Raw genomic sequence first — 16552 nt, 5'->3', positions numbered from 1 at the left:
ATGGATTGTTGGAGAAAAGTGGTATTGCATCAAGCCATCCTGCAAACCCTTGATGTTATCTGTAAATGTGTTTTGGGGAAGGCTGTGTCTGAGATTGTGGAGAAATTTCAGAATAATTACTGCATGTGGCACATTGCATATGTGCTTTAACAGAGGTGAGGCTCTATGCTCATAGCTATTATCTATACTTGCATTTTCATATTGCAAAATATACAAAAACTTAAAAATTGTTTCAATATTATGGAAGATACTGTCATCAAATGAACTCCTATCTGTCTTACTTTGGGCTGCACCCAATATGTATTAACATCTGTGGGTTCATGAGTATGCTGACTAATAAATGAGAACCGAGTCACAAATGCATTTCGTTCAGCTAAGGATATATTTGGAACCCATACAGTTCTCAGGTCAGAGCATGGCACTGAAGGAAACTAGGACAGAAGTCTACAATGACGGCATTGCCTTATAACAGCCTATAAACAGTTCTCAAAAGGTATATCCCTCTCATGACACAAATAATGTTGTTAGCTTCAAAGGCCAGAGTGCTATGCATAAACTGTTAAAAAAGTGAGAGGAAGTTCAGAAATTATTTTAAGCATTTTCACCTCTGATGACTCAGTCCACCTACCTACTGGGGTTTTGAAGCCATGGGAGAAAAAGAAACACTAAGAATAACTTTACAGCCATGTCCCTTGACAATTCTTTTTAGTCATATCCCAACAGGTAATATTTCTACTTCAAACTCATAGCTAGATGCAAAGAAGTTGTATCTGGTCCCCCATGTATAGGATGGAATTAACATCCAGGTTTCCATTTCTTCCTGAAGTCGGGAGACTTACTCAGCTTTGGCCAGTACTCAAGCTTTCCAGACCTATACAGTACATTAGCAGAGGCAGTAGTAGGTTCCTGAAAGGTACTCTCCACAGAAGCTTGGAGTAAGAGACTGGAAAAGAATATGACCAGAGACCATGAGATGCTGAACTTTTCTTCAGAGTACAGTAAAAAGCTGTTCTGTGACACCATCTCAGACACCGCCTCAAATGAGTTTTTCATGCCACTCCTATTTAGTGTTGCGTTTCATATTGCTGAATGACTTGGGTTTTTATTTTTATGTGTTTGTACCACATTGCCTACTTTTCACTAGAGGTAACAACTTCAGTTTTTCTTTTCTGTATTATGACTGAGTTTTTAGTTCCATTCAGTTTAAAATAAAGTTGTCAACGTTTTTGAGGCTGAATATCTAGACTCTGCTTACCAATACTAGTTTTTCAACAAATTTCACATTCATCAGGTAGAATCATAGCGATCATTTCTACTGAGAGTAGAGCTCTCCTAAAGCTTTGTTACAATCTTCTGTGGATACTGTGCAAAGTCTGGTACCACATCTGTTCTGCAAAGAAGAATCCCTTGGTGGTGAAGCCCCGTCACGCTGCCATGGTCGGCTGTTTGGCTGGGCTTCAGATTGTCCTACCCATGCATCTGAGAAGTGCCTCATTACTGCTATGCTGACATCTCAAGAACCTATGCCAGGCCTTAGACCACAGACACTCCATTCTTGTCATGAGAACATGCTAATCATAAATAAAAAGTGCTCCCCTCTTGTGTCAAGAAGCAATCAGACTTTGGGACTGGAGAAATCAGGTTGAATTAACATCAGTTTCTCTCCTCTGACTACACTCACAGAAGACAGAAGTTGTTCCAGACTGGTAGACCACAAATGGAAGCCTGGAAGTACGTTGGGTTGTTGGGGTTTTATGTTTGGTTGGTTGGTTGGTTTTGTTTAAAAAAAAATAAAATCTTTATCTTAAGGCTACCTAAGATACTTTTTCCCCCTTTCTTTGTTGCATGACTTATATCTGTCCTCCCTCCAAACTGCATTCTTTGGACAGATCTTCAAAAGAAGGACAGGACTGTACTAATTGTGTACTAATAAATCCCAACCACCATCTGAATCTCAATACTTAGCATCCCAAGTTTTGACAGCTTATGGAAACCGAATGGATGTGTCCTCTTCTAGTGGGAGAGTGCCTTATGAAGGAGAAAGGCTCCACTGGACATACTCAAATACACCAAGTAATATACATGGAAGTCATTATTACCTTGAGAGCCCTCTCTTCCTTTGTTTCTGAATTGTCTTCCAGCATTTAAGAATGACAGAGTAGCAGTTCAGCTGGAATTTCAGACCTGCAGCCACCAACTGAAAGAGATCATTCCTTCTCTACACTTACAAGTGCCCTTAAAAACTCAGTGGGGGTTTTCTGCCTTAAGACACAGACCCCATTTTCCATTTGAATGGTGATATGATGTTGGTAAATGTCACAATAATCCCATCTGAACCCTCCTGAATCCTTAGCTGAAACTGGTCTTCTGAGTGGCTATTACTTCTTTATGCAGGACTGCGGAAAATTAAGATTTTAATGTCACTGTCTATTATGAGATAACGAAGAGCTCACCTTAATTTCTTCCCTTGTCTCTAATTTTTACTTCATGCCAGAAGACTGATTCTTTTCCCCCTAAATCCGTTCTGATCGAATCCCAAAACAGTGACAAAAGCCTTCAAAAACCCTTTGAGTTTTTGTTTAGACATAATTAAGCTATCTGTTCTTACAGCAGAAAGATCCCTTCACATGGTTTTCTTGTCTCAGAAATAACCTCTCACCGCAGGCTCCCAGGTCTGGCTGTGAGGCAGCAAGGGAAAGCACCATCATTTTGCTCCACAGAAGCACATCATCTCTGTTCCCAAGAGATGATCCCATGCTCATCGACAACATGGGATTTCATTCTCACCTTTGCCAAGTATTACATAATTGTAAAGGAAATCAAGCACAATGCAGGTCTTGGCAGCATCCTTCCTTCTTTTTCCTGGGTCTCCAAAGCCTCTGCTAGATAAGTTGAAAATATAAGGCTTGTCCAGACAAAGGGCTTGTAGAGATGGAATTCTCCATAAGCATAATTGCTATTCTACTCTTAAGGCTGAAATATATCCCACTGAAACATTCACTCACATGTACATTTGCATTCAGGAGAGAGGGTGTATGTATAGAGATATATATACACACACAAACACACTCATATATATCTCTGTCACAATAACGCATCTCAGAGAATGAGATGGTTCCTCTGGTTCCTTGAGAAGTAAGCTTCACTTTTGTCTTTACTGCACATGTGGTGGGGGATTTTTAATTCTTTCTATTTCTAGTACTACTATAGTTTGCATCCTGTCAACCCTGTACATATTTGCACGATGTTCTTGTATGTAAAAATTCCTCTGTCATGTGTTTCCTTGTTATACAGAACACCTAACTTCCCAGATTTTAATTCTATAATATCATGGTTAGTGTTCACTGTGTTTGGGTAAAATAAACAGAAAGGAATAATAGAACTGCTTTCTAACCTGTTTCTATTTTGCAAATTAACAGTCTTCTGCAAATACACAATAAAATAAAGGGTTCAGCTCCAGCTGCATTCCAGATTTCCAAAGAGTCCAAGATCTCCTGGAGCTTTCAGTGGTATCATTCCTCTGTGTAGGGTATTTTCTTAATTCATTTTACTATTGGCACACTCTGCACTGCTCAGCAATAGTGCAAAGCTGAGGAGTCTGTTGTAACTGTTCTGCATCAAGCGTCCAAGCTCTGCCAGCTCAATGCTGTGTAACAAGAGCACCTGCAAAACATAGCGGAGATCATTTCATGCACACACAGTCCTTAAAAGATCCTTATTGGAACAGAAAGAGCACAGTTCCTCCTCTCCCCATGTCAACACAATAGCACATTTGGGCCTCAACTCTCAAGAAGAAATGCTCTTACTGTTGCTGCACAGTCTACATTAGAAAGCGGGGGGTTGGACTAGATGCTCACCAGACATCCCTTCCAACCCTAATGATTCTGTGATTCTGTAAAAGCTGGTCTTTAAAGCCCACAGTAATGTTGAGAGTAGCTCCTTAAATACAGGTGCTTGGACTGCCTCTCGGTATCACAAGTGCACTTTATTTTTCAAGGACTTCTCTCCACAGAGTGAGCAGTTCCCATCGTAGGTGGTTTTAATAGGAGCTGGGAGTACCAAGCATCCCAAAAAACTGAGGCTGACAGAAAGCTCAGCATGTATCTGAATGTAAGAATTAAATATGCCAGTAGTATCACACAAAACCAATGATCTGGATGGAAATAAGCACTAGCAATATAATAACAGCTGCTGTGTCCATTTTGCAACATTTTACATTTTTAGTATGTTCATCACTGCTCTGAAGATCGGCATGCTTACACAATTCTTCCCTTTATTTTTACTATCCAGAAAGATCTTTAATTGAAATTACTATGCTCACATTATTGAAATACAAAAAAAACAGAAGGATATAATAGATTTATGGTTTACTTCCCACACTGTAAATGAAAAACACATCCCAAGTCCATTACACTGATCACACACACAAAAAAATCTTTCTCAGTTAAGACACAAATTGACTAACTAACTGCCAGTGTATGCCACGGATAATTTCATCTGCAAATGATGGGGAGGGAAGGCGGATTAAACATTTTCAAGGAAGAAATTTTCCCAGGGACCAGAACAATTTAATTCACTTTTTAAAACCTATAGAAGGCTTATCTGGTCTTGCTGCCAAAGTCTGGTTCACTGGAGTCTGAGTAAAAAACATGTAATTGCATTAGAGCATACAATAGCCTTAAGCCTGATTTAGACCAAGTGGGACTACTTGATAAAGACCAAAAAGGACGTAAGATTATTTGTTTCTCTGAACCACCTGTCCTTAACGTTAGATCATCTCCACAAAAAAGAGCCTCTGAACGTGTAGCACAGACATGATCTGTTATCTGCAGGGAAAGGTGGTGTTCCCACGGCTCTCAAAGAACAACCCGAGCCTTGGCGTCAGCAGCTCCCCATATAGGGAGCATCATAAAATGTGTTTAAACTTATAGATAAGATCTACAAACTTAAATAACAGAGACATACAAGTTCCACTGGTTTGCTTCATGCTCCCTCCCAGTCAGACTGCTGCTTCTCTGAATGTTACATACTGCACAATACACTGCTAGGGAGAGACCCTGACACTTCATGGAAGTGGTACAAGCTCGTTCCAGTGTAATTCTAGTGAATGGCAATGTAGGACTAGGCGGCAAACAGGTATGAGTTGGCCCATCCACTGGACTTATACCAGGCATGAATTTAGCCAAGGATGTGAAAACAAAAAAGTTATAGTTAACGTCTTTAAAATACTACTGCTAATAACAATTTCACTCTTAAAGGCCAGGCTTAAAACTCAGATGAGTTACAATTGACTCATTTTTAGTAATTCAGGTCCACATAGCATCCTTTTCAGTGGCAAAAGACTATTTTCTCCATGTAACTTTTCATTTAGAAAATGGGAACTTTTCCACATTAAAAAAAAAGATTTTCGTATACCTGGCTATGAGTTTAGATCCACACAGTGCTATTTTTAACAACCTAAATTTTCAGTCAGCAATCGTATTCCTGTCCAAGTGACTTTTTTCAGTTTTTCTTATGTCAGTTCAGAAAAGGTGTCTGTAACACCAGGAAGCTTTTATCATGCAAACATGCTACAATAGCCAGACCATTAACTCTTTCCTAATTTTCTCTTCCATACTACAAGGCACACACTGCTTTCACAAAGCTTTTGTAAATATTCATGTACTGAATACGGCATAAATGGTATTGCGAATCTTGCAAATTCAACATTGCCTTGCAGCTTCAAAGTACGTCATTATCTAGCTGCATCTAAACTGAGTTGTCAATTATGAATCAAAATTCTGCAGTCAGAAACCATATTTATTGATATTTCCAGATTCAAAAGTGGGTCCAACTACAAAAAATCACTATTCAAAAGATCATATTATTCATCCATATCATATAGCATATGCTTCCCAAAACTTAAACAATGAGAAAACCAGAGTAGTTTTGTAATGGTCAAACACTGTAAAATGTCACTTGCTAAGACTTTGATTTCACTGTACTTTCTTAAAAAGAGAAAGGCTCTCAACATAGTACCTGGGCAAACAAACAAGTGTTAGATATGGGGCTTTTTTGCCTGCTGGATAACAACATGAAATATTTGGAAAAGTCTAACATTTAAAAGTTACTATAGCTATGATATAAGTTACATTCACTTGTACTTTGAAGGTCCCCTCACATTCCCCCAAATGGTGCAAACAAACACATCCTCTGCTTCTCAGTTTATACTTCCCTTAGCGAAATAGTTTCTTCCCAAATTCAGTTAATCAAAAAGTCATCCTTATTTAAAAAAAAGAATTAAAAAAAAAAAAAAAAAAAAAGAAAAAAAAGAAAAGAGGATAATTGACCAGCTCTAGGTCTGAAATGTTACAGAAATGCCCCTTTATACCCTGAAGAGACACAGAGATCAAAGGAAACAAAACGTAAAGGAATAAAAATAAGCCCACAAGGGCAAAGAAAGACTCAAACCTAAGAGAGACAGCTTGCCAGAGTAAAGCTGCTAACCCAGATCACTGAGATCATAAAGGTCTCCCAGAAAAATGCCTTGGAGCCAATCCAGATCAGCCATCCAAATACCTACCAACCTAATACTGAAATTCATCATTACATATAGCCTGAGACCACATCATCTGATCTCTGCAGCTTTGCTATGAATGAGTCCATTTATTATTAAAGGTGACAAGGTCTGCCAGAAAAGCCAGAGTATAACTGCCAGCACAAGCTCTACCCTATCCAAAGGGCAAAAATCTACCAAACATAAAGTCTTCTCAGGAACTAGACTTATACAAGTAAGCAATCGTATTAAACAATGACAATGAAGAACCCCGAAGTATTCTTCTTGAAAGTATCTTTCACTTCATGTATCTCCAAAAGAAAAATTTGCTTTTAATTCCCAGAAAGAGCATTGAATACTGGCCTCACTATCTTTTGAAAGGATTTTGGAGGTTTACTTCTAGAAGTCAAAAATCCTGAAAGGATCAGAGTGTATTTAAAAGCTCAAAGTGTTCTTCCATGGCTGTTTGTCACAGCAAGATGCCTTTGGCATTGCAGCCTGTGCCTTCTTGGAACAACATACACCTTCAGTATTTTCCTGGGAATATGAATTTCATGATCTGGGTTTAGGCCATCTCCAGCTCTTGGTGGATCACAACAAGGTTTCTAATACCAACACAGTCATCTTCACCCGCTTCATGCTACGTAATGAAAGAACATGTTTTACCATGTATTCCTCATGTGACTTCATCTCTGACACTTTACAATTAACTTAATTAGAATGAACACCAAAGAAACTTTGGTAGTCTAGGTACTTAGTATAAGCTGCCAGAGATTTCACATGATTTACAGCCAAAGGCAAATGTATGCCTCATATGCCCAAACCTCCCTAGTGAAGTGTGAGAGGCATGTAATAGGTAACAACTGAAATCATTTTCTTGAAGACTGATTAATACTTTTGCCCATTGCTCAACTTTATTGGAAACTTGGAACAAAGATAAGTTAAAACTCATAGGAAATGTACTGAATAATGAGTATTCTCTTCTCCACCCCCCCCACCCAGTTCTCCCTCTGGCATAACAATCGCCCTCTGATCTGCTCATCTGCTTCTCTCCTTGCTCTGTGCCTCCTGTCCCTACTCCCCCCCCATTACATGTCACAGGAAAGAGGAACGGGTTGATATATTCTCACTTCTATTTGGATATCTGAGCAGCAGAACTGAATACTTTTCAGCTATGGAATTGTTCCAAAACTAAAAGCAAAATTTTCCGTTTCAAAAATTTGGGCATAAAATAAATGAAATCAATATATTTAAATAGAAAGTTTCAGCTTTAGTGGAAAGTCATTCAGAATTTCAGAAAGGCCTCACATAATGCTCTGGGCAAATTTTATGAGTTTTCATAAACGATTTCTTTTTTTTCCTTGATTATCTGAGGTTATTTTTGATAAAATACTCAAAGATTTTTGGTCTGCAATATTACCAGTGCTGTTTAATGCAGATAGTACAGACAGCTTATGTAGAATAAATTGCGGGAGGAAAGCTTTCCAGACAAAGTGCAACTTCAGACATCCTTTTTTGGGATTAATCCATAAATTATATGATTACAATGTTGCTTAATAAGATTTACAGTAGTAAAGTCACAAGATAAAAAATAAATATGTGGTTTTTTCTAAATTTAATTTGAATCTTCTGAGGTTACTACCTTTTATTTTTTTAAACAACTCTAATACTTCAGATCACAGCTTATACAGATATATTCTGCTTTTTCTAACCAAGACAACTGTAACATTCATATTTCACCCCAAAAAATAACCTATATTCATCTAGGTTCATTCTAATTAAAATGGCAGCAACAATCAAATAAAAACCCAAACAATCCCAAAATCAGATTCTGAAATACATTCAAAATATTAGGTCGGGCATTGGTATCTTCACTGAGCAGTACCTTAAACAGTAAACAGTCTCAAAATACTTCAAAAACACTACTTAGTACAAGTACAGCTGGCAAGATGGGCGATAAATAGGACTTTCTAATTTGCTAAGATGATTAGTGATGAGAACACAATTATTTCTGTATTCATGGAGTTGAGTGATAAAATAATGCTGCTTTCTCTAATTATCAGTGTAAAATAAAGGTCATCTGCTGGTTACAAAGATCAAGACCTAAAAGAGACTATTATATGAGCTCCCAGAAAATCCTAGTCATCTATATTCACACCTGAACTTTGCCTGCACACCCTGCATTAGTGAATATTAATGTATTAGACAGACAAACATCACCAGCTCAACACGGTCAGTAGTTTTGAGTTTCATTACCAAACAAAACATCTTGCGAGCAAAGTGATTTCATTAGCATATTCAAACTCCTGACTGGCTCAGTCTGAAGGTCATTCAAAATTCTTTGAAATACGAGGCAATTTTAATTCTTAAATCTCACATAACATTTAAAATGCATTATTCTTCAGGAAAGTATTTCATAACTCTCACTGAAAATTTAATCCACACAACTTGATTAATCATTACCAAGCAGTGTTAAAGCTCAAAAGTGCACCTTATCAGTAAAAGAATAATCATCATGGTATAGCATCACTTCGCCTTCGATATCTCCTTTCATCTAAAGGCCTTGGTGTTGTCCCCAAACGTACTGCTTCCATTTTATGGGTGAGGGAACTAATGTGTTAAATAGCTCTCCCAAGAGAATACAACATCAGTGGCCAACCTAGGGATAGCAGTCAGATCAATGACATTTTGATCAATGTTTTACTTATAAAACTATACAGCTTTTAAATGTATTCCTGTGCCCTGGGGGAAAGCCTGAAATGTCTCACTAGGTGGACATAAGGACTCAAAAATTCCACTTGCATTGTCCAGGCTGTGTCCATGGGCAAAGGACCATACTTGTCCAGGCTTCAAATTCAGAAGCCACTACCCAAGATCCAAGCTGGTTCAGTCTCAATACAAGTTGACAGCTGAGAGATCACCCTCTCATTTCAAATATAAACAAGAATGGAGCTTAGGGGGAGGGGGCTTTCTTATGTTTTTATAGGTGAGAAGCAAAACAATCTCATTCATATATGCACCCCTCTTATAATATTGCTCAGGTAAAAGTCAGAAAGCAGGAACCTTCCCAAAACACAACTAAACTCAAACAACAACGATGGAGCAATAGTCATAAACAATTTGCATGGGAGTATAAGAACTACTTATTGTTTAAAAGCATTCGGATGTGTTCCTTTCTCCCCAAGGAAAGTATCTGAATACTTCTCATTGGAATTGCGTCTACAGTCCTTTCACAATGCCACTGCTCTGCTACCTAGGGCTTCTCTCTCCTTTTAAAGCACCCTGCCACACAGGTACTGTGCTTTCAGAAACCATGCTGGGAGGCAGGTGCAACAGGGCTTTGAAATTTCCTTTTAAATCACAGCACTGCACTTTAATCTGACAGCATAAAAACGTAACACATGGCAAGAAGCTTCTCACCATACCAGCAGGTGTGCTGGCCTGAAGGAACAGATATTCAAATAAAATACCTCGCCATTTTCCAGATGTTAAAACAAGCTAGCACAACTCAACCATGTATATGAGAGGGGGGAAGAAGAGGGAAGCCCTCCTGCTTGCTTTACAGAACGTCACCCTGGGCAAATGGAATCCTAAGTTCAGCTCAACAGCATCTAGACCTTCAAAATACCCTCTTTCTTCCTATGCAAGGAAGCCCTACAGGGAGAGCAGCAGTAGGCTGTAGTTAGGAAGTGTGATTCTCAGCATGGCTCTATTATGGGTGACCTCCTCTGCTTTCTACCATACCTGAAGTTGTCATGCAATGTGGTAGCCTTCCTTCTGCTCCATTAGCATCAGGAAGAGGCAGTTGGAGAGTGTCCACCTTCCCCATGGCTGTCAGCCAGCCCGTGGGGCTAGCAAGCAGCTGAGGAGCATCAGCAGGAAACATGGCCACCCAGGCCATGTTTCACACTCTTACATTTCACATGCTAGGTGCAACAGTCAGATAACTTCATAGGAATCCCTTTTCTGGAGGGGAATTTCTTCCCATCCAGAGCAGTCAAACACTCCCCAGCTTGTCATTCCTCAGTTCTTGGAAGAGCCCTGCAAGGAAACTAAAGGATCCTCCCAGGCAATGCCCTTTTCCATCATCTGCCAAGCCATGCCTCTCTTGGGACTACACAGCACCTCAGGAGCTGAGCTTTTAGGGAAGCCTCCATTAGGACACTTGCAAAAGAAGTATTAAGTCAGGGAGCATAAGTATTAAGTACAGAGCATAATACACACAACCTAGGGACTTTAAACATGATTTTTCTCCAGGCGCTCCTTCCAATGAGGGGAAGGAGTTTACCACAGTGAAATTCCACCATTCACCATTGCAACATCCCCTGCACAGTGAGGATGGGGTAGGGAAGGAAGAGCATGCACAAGCTAACCACCATCCTCTACACCTTTTACACCATTTACCACAATACTGCAGTGGATGAGGAGAAATAGGGAATTTATTGCAAGGAACACACAAGCCATCCTTCACAGTAACTTAACACCAAGAAACACAAATAGCATTCTTCATAAGTCACTGACAAACTATCAGGTTTCTTTTACAATAATAATAATAATTATCCATGTGTGATTCTGGATAACAAGACAGTAATACATAGGATCCCATGCAAAAGACATACTCCAAAAGGGAAGGTATTTTTCCACAAGGAAATACTGACTTTTCCAGCATGCGTTACCTGGACAAGGGGTGTGAATGTACAGAAAAAAAAGGAACTCCTTACCCACATAACACAGCCTAGGAAGAACACCAACAGAATTCCCCTTCCTGTTCACCCTCTCTTGTTAAGATCAGTACAGGTGAGTATTTTCAGAAGAGAAAGAGAAGCAAGCAAAGGGAGATGGTTAGCCAACAGTGTCTTTGAGTTTGGCATGGTCTCAAGGTCTACACTGATAATGGTGCCATATCCCCATCACTACACTATGAAATATATTTACAGCTGTGGACTTAAACAGTGTAAGTGAAGAATAAAAATGAAAGAAAAAAAAGAAAAAAAAGAAAAAAGAAAAATGGCAGTTTTACTAAACTTTACATAACACAATCTGTTATAAACCACAAGAAAAACCTCAAGTCAAGCATCTATGTGAAATATGTTCTGCTGCAAAATGTAATTTAGTTGAGTTCATCTTCCCAACACCCTTTGGTTGACCAACAGATAAGGAAATTTTTCCCTTTTCTGTCACCTTGTTACTTCTCTTTGTTTTTTTCTCCTCTTTTCAGTCCCTGCTTCCCCCCTGACTTAGAACTGGCTAACAACTCCCTTTTCTAAGCTCCCTCCAACTACTCAGCTGACTCAATCACATGGTGAAAAATCACTTGCATTAGAGGATGCCGCATTTTTCCTGTTGTCCAGTAAAACTTAAAACTACAAGTTGAGCAAAAATATATGATATATTTAAAAAAGAGCTCGCATGTCTGAACGAAAGTCAGTTTTAGAACAGTTGTTCAGAGATTAGGTACAGTCTAACCTTTTTATGTTTAAATGCTTATGTTAATTTGGGAGGTATACTTCCTCAATGATAAAAAGAAAGTAACAAAAAACCCAGCACATACCATCACAAAACTAAAAGAGAAAGCCACTGTTTTCTCTGCCAGCTGGCATTTACTAGAAGATCATAGTAATACCACCATATTCCAATGAGTTTTTCTAACATTAATTTTAGAAACAAGAAGTTGATTTCTTCCAGAATTTCCCTTTGGATTGTCTCACACTGACTGAAGAGCTACCTTCCCACAGGAGAGAGACTTCATTAGATACAAATAAACACCTGCTTTTTCTTTTTAGTCTTGTTGGAGCTTTTTAAACAAGCTGGTGAACCACCTGACTGCTCCTTGCCAGACAGCACGTAGGCAACCAACCTCCCTGTTTGCACCATGCACCCTGACACAGAATGTAAGGAATGCAAAATCAGATCACTTGTCTCTATTCCAACACACTGAGAGCATGATGACTGTTCCAAATGCCTGGGAAAAAAACCCCAACATTTGATTTTTTTAACATCCCCATGCTGATGTGATTCACAGCTATTGTTATTTATTCTGCTCTACAGCTTTCATGCGGATCATCAGCTGAGCAATCTGAATGATGGATTAAGTCCTTACAATGAAATTCTACCACTCTCAGTGACTGTTTTATACTAGCCTGAAACAAATTACCTTTGAGTTCACAAAAGCATCAACAGAAAAATCAAACTAAGAAATACGGCGTTATAGAAAAAAACATATGTTGCTGGTAATGCCTATCATAACTTATTGTCTCCACATAGCAAATGCAGTACCTGAGCAGAAGATTTCCACAAAGCCGTCTCTTAATCTTTTTCTTAATCCAACACTCAGACTCATCTTCATGTTTGCAAAACATAACCACTTGTTCCTTTTTCCCCAAACTGTTGAAAGCACGTCCATATCATCTACGGAATATTCTTCTAAATGAACAGCATGATGTATTCCCAATAGCAAGCCATTTTTCAAGAGGCAACAAACTTTACATAGAGAATAAATAAATTTATAAAATGAATACTTCATATCTAAAGAGAGAACTAATTGATATTACTAAGTACCTCCACCTGTCAGAGGATTTTATTAATAGCTTAGCTTTAAATAATCATTCTTTGGGAAAGATTACTTATTTAATTTTCACTATTTGCTGAATGGTTAAGGATGATATAAACCAGTAAAATATCACATTAGGTGATGTCTGTTTGAAAAAGTATTATCTTTGTAGTGAAAGATACTAGAGTGATGTTAGAAAGGAGACATGCTGACACAAAACTATTTGCCAAAAAAAAGGTAGGCAAGACACCATTTTAGTGTGAGGTTGGATTTAAACATGCAAATAATCTAGTTAGGTTTTCCATGTTCCTACATTAAACTATATGTTAAAAATATGGCTTTTATTCTAATCGTAGTTTTGGCAGCATGCAAAACTGCAGGCTTGGCAACTCTCAGAAAGTGACTTCTGCAAGATCAGAATTTTTCCATAAGCACAGGAAATCCATGGGTAAAAATGTTAAAAGTTTACAATATGTATTTGTTTATATATGGACACATACACATTCCTCACAGCTTTGCTTTGGACAGAGAGATAGAGCTGATTGTGTGCTTATGTCACAAATACAGCTGAAACAAAGAACCTGTTTAATATCCATACAGCTTCTTTCCAGATCAAGATATTTTTTAATTCCATGAAAGGACACTGTGAACTAATAATTTCATAGTTTTCGTGAACATTAGCCCTTTTGAGAAGAGCTGAGGAAACCAAAATATTAGCAAAATTGCATAGTAGGAGTAATAAACTAAAATGCTTTGACCTATTTTGGTCATGTCATTAAGCACAGGATGGAAAAGTACTGAGAACATTGCAATATCAGGGTATGTGAGGGCAGTACAATAGCTGGTACAGAATATAAATATCCATTTGTACCTGACTGTCATGCAAGGCTTTTTTACCGTTCTTACACTGATGTAAATTAGATCTGGAATAATATTTGAAATAATGATTTTCACTACATTTTTGAGAGAAAATTCTGGTAAAAACTTCCATTTTGAAAGTTTGCCACCCTTTACCAACTTAGTTTGGGGGATTTTAGAGCTTCCCTTCCAATCTTCATGCATGCCCAAACACCACCCTCTGCACAGGTCACTTTTGGAAAGTTAACGTTTCAATCTGTATTTAAACAAGGAAAGAATTACCCTCCCTTTCCTTAATTGGAAGAAAGGGAATTGTGTGAAAGCTGGACTATGGGTCTCTTCAAACATATCAGCTAGTTCCACTTTTCTCAGCTGACAACCTGAATTTCTATAGCGAGGAAAAAATTTAATAAAGGCCAAATTTTTTGAAAAGCATCATGCCCGTTCCTGAGTATTTGTCCGTTTTTATTGAGAATTTCTAAATACAACCACCTTCTCCCAGCTGGCATTTGGGAAGTAAAAAGTGATGCAAGAGCATTGCATGAATGTGGATATGAGCCAATACTTTTGTGTTCTTTGGTAGGGAGAGCTATTGCATACATTAAATGCAATACCTTAAAATATACTTCTAAAAAATCATCAAGAATTGATGTTCAACGTGATCTAAGTATAATCTTTGAATGAAATTCACCAAGGCGTAAAGGTTATTTGTGTAAACATACCAAATTTCCTTAGCAACTAGTTCAACATAGAATGATCACAAATCTCACCAAGTTTACTTAGTACCTTTCTACTTTCAGTTTTCCAGTATGAAGCACATATACATTTAAATTCCCTCAGCTCCTCAAAACCACTCTTCCACACCTTAAATTGTTGCGAGATTATTTTGCTGGGTTTTTTTCTTTAATGGGCTGGTTACAAATATGGTCACCATTAACACCACCAGTCGGCCAGATGCTCAGATACTGCAGTAGCAAGGTTGCCTCTCTCTAGAGTACGGACATGTAGCCACATGTAACAGATAAAGCTTTGTATCAAATACAACTTTGGAATTACAGTCAAATGAAGTAAACTGGAACATTAATAAAAAGGAATTGCTTGATTTTTTTCTTCTTAGTAACTGAAAAATAAAGGAGCAATGAAACTGTCTTGAGATTCATCTTTGATAAAAAGAAGCAGCTGGCAGCATTTGGTTTGTCTTGAATGCCAGGTTTTGCAACACACTGAATCTTTTCTGTAGAAAAATTAGCATAAAAGTTAATCGATGTTATAAAGACACCAATTATGAAAAGTTGTGAGATCATGCGCACATGCATACACACGCACTTTAATCTCTACCTATAGCATTGGCTTGAATTTTTGGCACATCAGAGGTCAAAAGTAAAGTTTCTTTGTTTCAGCAGGCATTTTATATCTATATTCAAACTAAAGCACAGTGGATAAATTGACGCCTCATAGTCAATCCAATGTTCAATTCTATGTTGGCTACATCTAGTTTTTCTATAGCAAAAAAATGGAGCACAGATTTCAGGTGTACATTTGCACCTTCACTTTTTTCGTTTTAGAACAACAAGGGATCAAGTAATTCAGCAAGGTTTCAGTGCTTAAACCCCCTCAGATATCATAAAACTTAATTATAGGTCAGTCTCATGCTCTTCTGATTGAATTTTATGTCAGTTTAATATTTCAGACAGCAACAAATTCTTCATGCTGTGCCAGCACCTACTGACCCCACAATTTGAGGAACTGATACCCAAGAGTTGTTGCAAGCTTCACTACAGGATTTAGGTCAGGATTCACAAAATAGTGAATAGTTGTCAGAAACGGAAACTCAGATCACCCAACTCTTGATCTCTTGATTTTAGCGAGTGTCCCATGCCTCTTCTTTCCCAACATCACACATACTTAAGCTACTCTGTCTGAATACCTGTCTCTCATAATATGCAGATAGACTTCTCTGAAAGTAGAGCTACAAACTACTGGCACAAGTGAGGAGGCTTATTAACACAGCTCAAGTTCATCTGCTTTACCAGGGGCAGCTCCTGATTCAGACCTCCCCACTGACATCAATGTCATGCATGGAGTTACATGTCACTAGTAAGACTAAACCATGCCACTGCTGCTCTTGTGCAGTGTTGCTCACCATGGTGGGCTTTGCCATCCTAAATAAGTATGGTCTCTGTTTGTTTTCTGGTATTAGGCTGAAAAGCTTTGATTTTAAATTCAAGTGAATTGTTATTTAAGAAAAACAAAACATGTGTGCCTCTTCTACCTGTTGATCCATGAACGTACATAATGCCTGCGTCCAGAGCAGCTGATTTATTCTGAAAGCTGAGAAATTGGTAGTTGTTCCAATACACTCCAAGGGCAGCCCCAGAGCCACAAGCGAGCTGCTGAGAGCATCCCCTTTCTGATCTCAGTGGTCTTGTTCACTGCACTGTAGCCTTTAAAATTGGGCCACTTATATTCGGAGCTTAGAGGCCCAGGACTGAAGTCTGAGGATGTGTGTATTTTGTCGGTGAGCTGTAGTTCTTAGGGGGCACCAAGGTATAATCTTTGAAAGGTTTAGGCTTTCGGTAGTAGCTATTTAGACTGCTTGCAAAAGCACC

The sequence above is a fragment of the Strigops habroptila genome, chromosome 2, assembly GCF_004027225.2.
Source record: "Strigops habroptila isolate Jane chromosome 2, bStrHab1.2.pri, whole genome shotgun sequence".
In the NCBI taxonomy this organism is placed as follows: Eukaryota; Metazoa; Chordata; class Aves; order Psittaciformes; family Psittacidae; genus Strigops; species Strigops habroptila.
Note: the sequence above shows the minus strand (reverse complement) of the source record.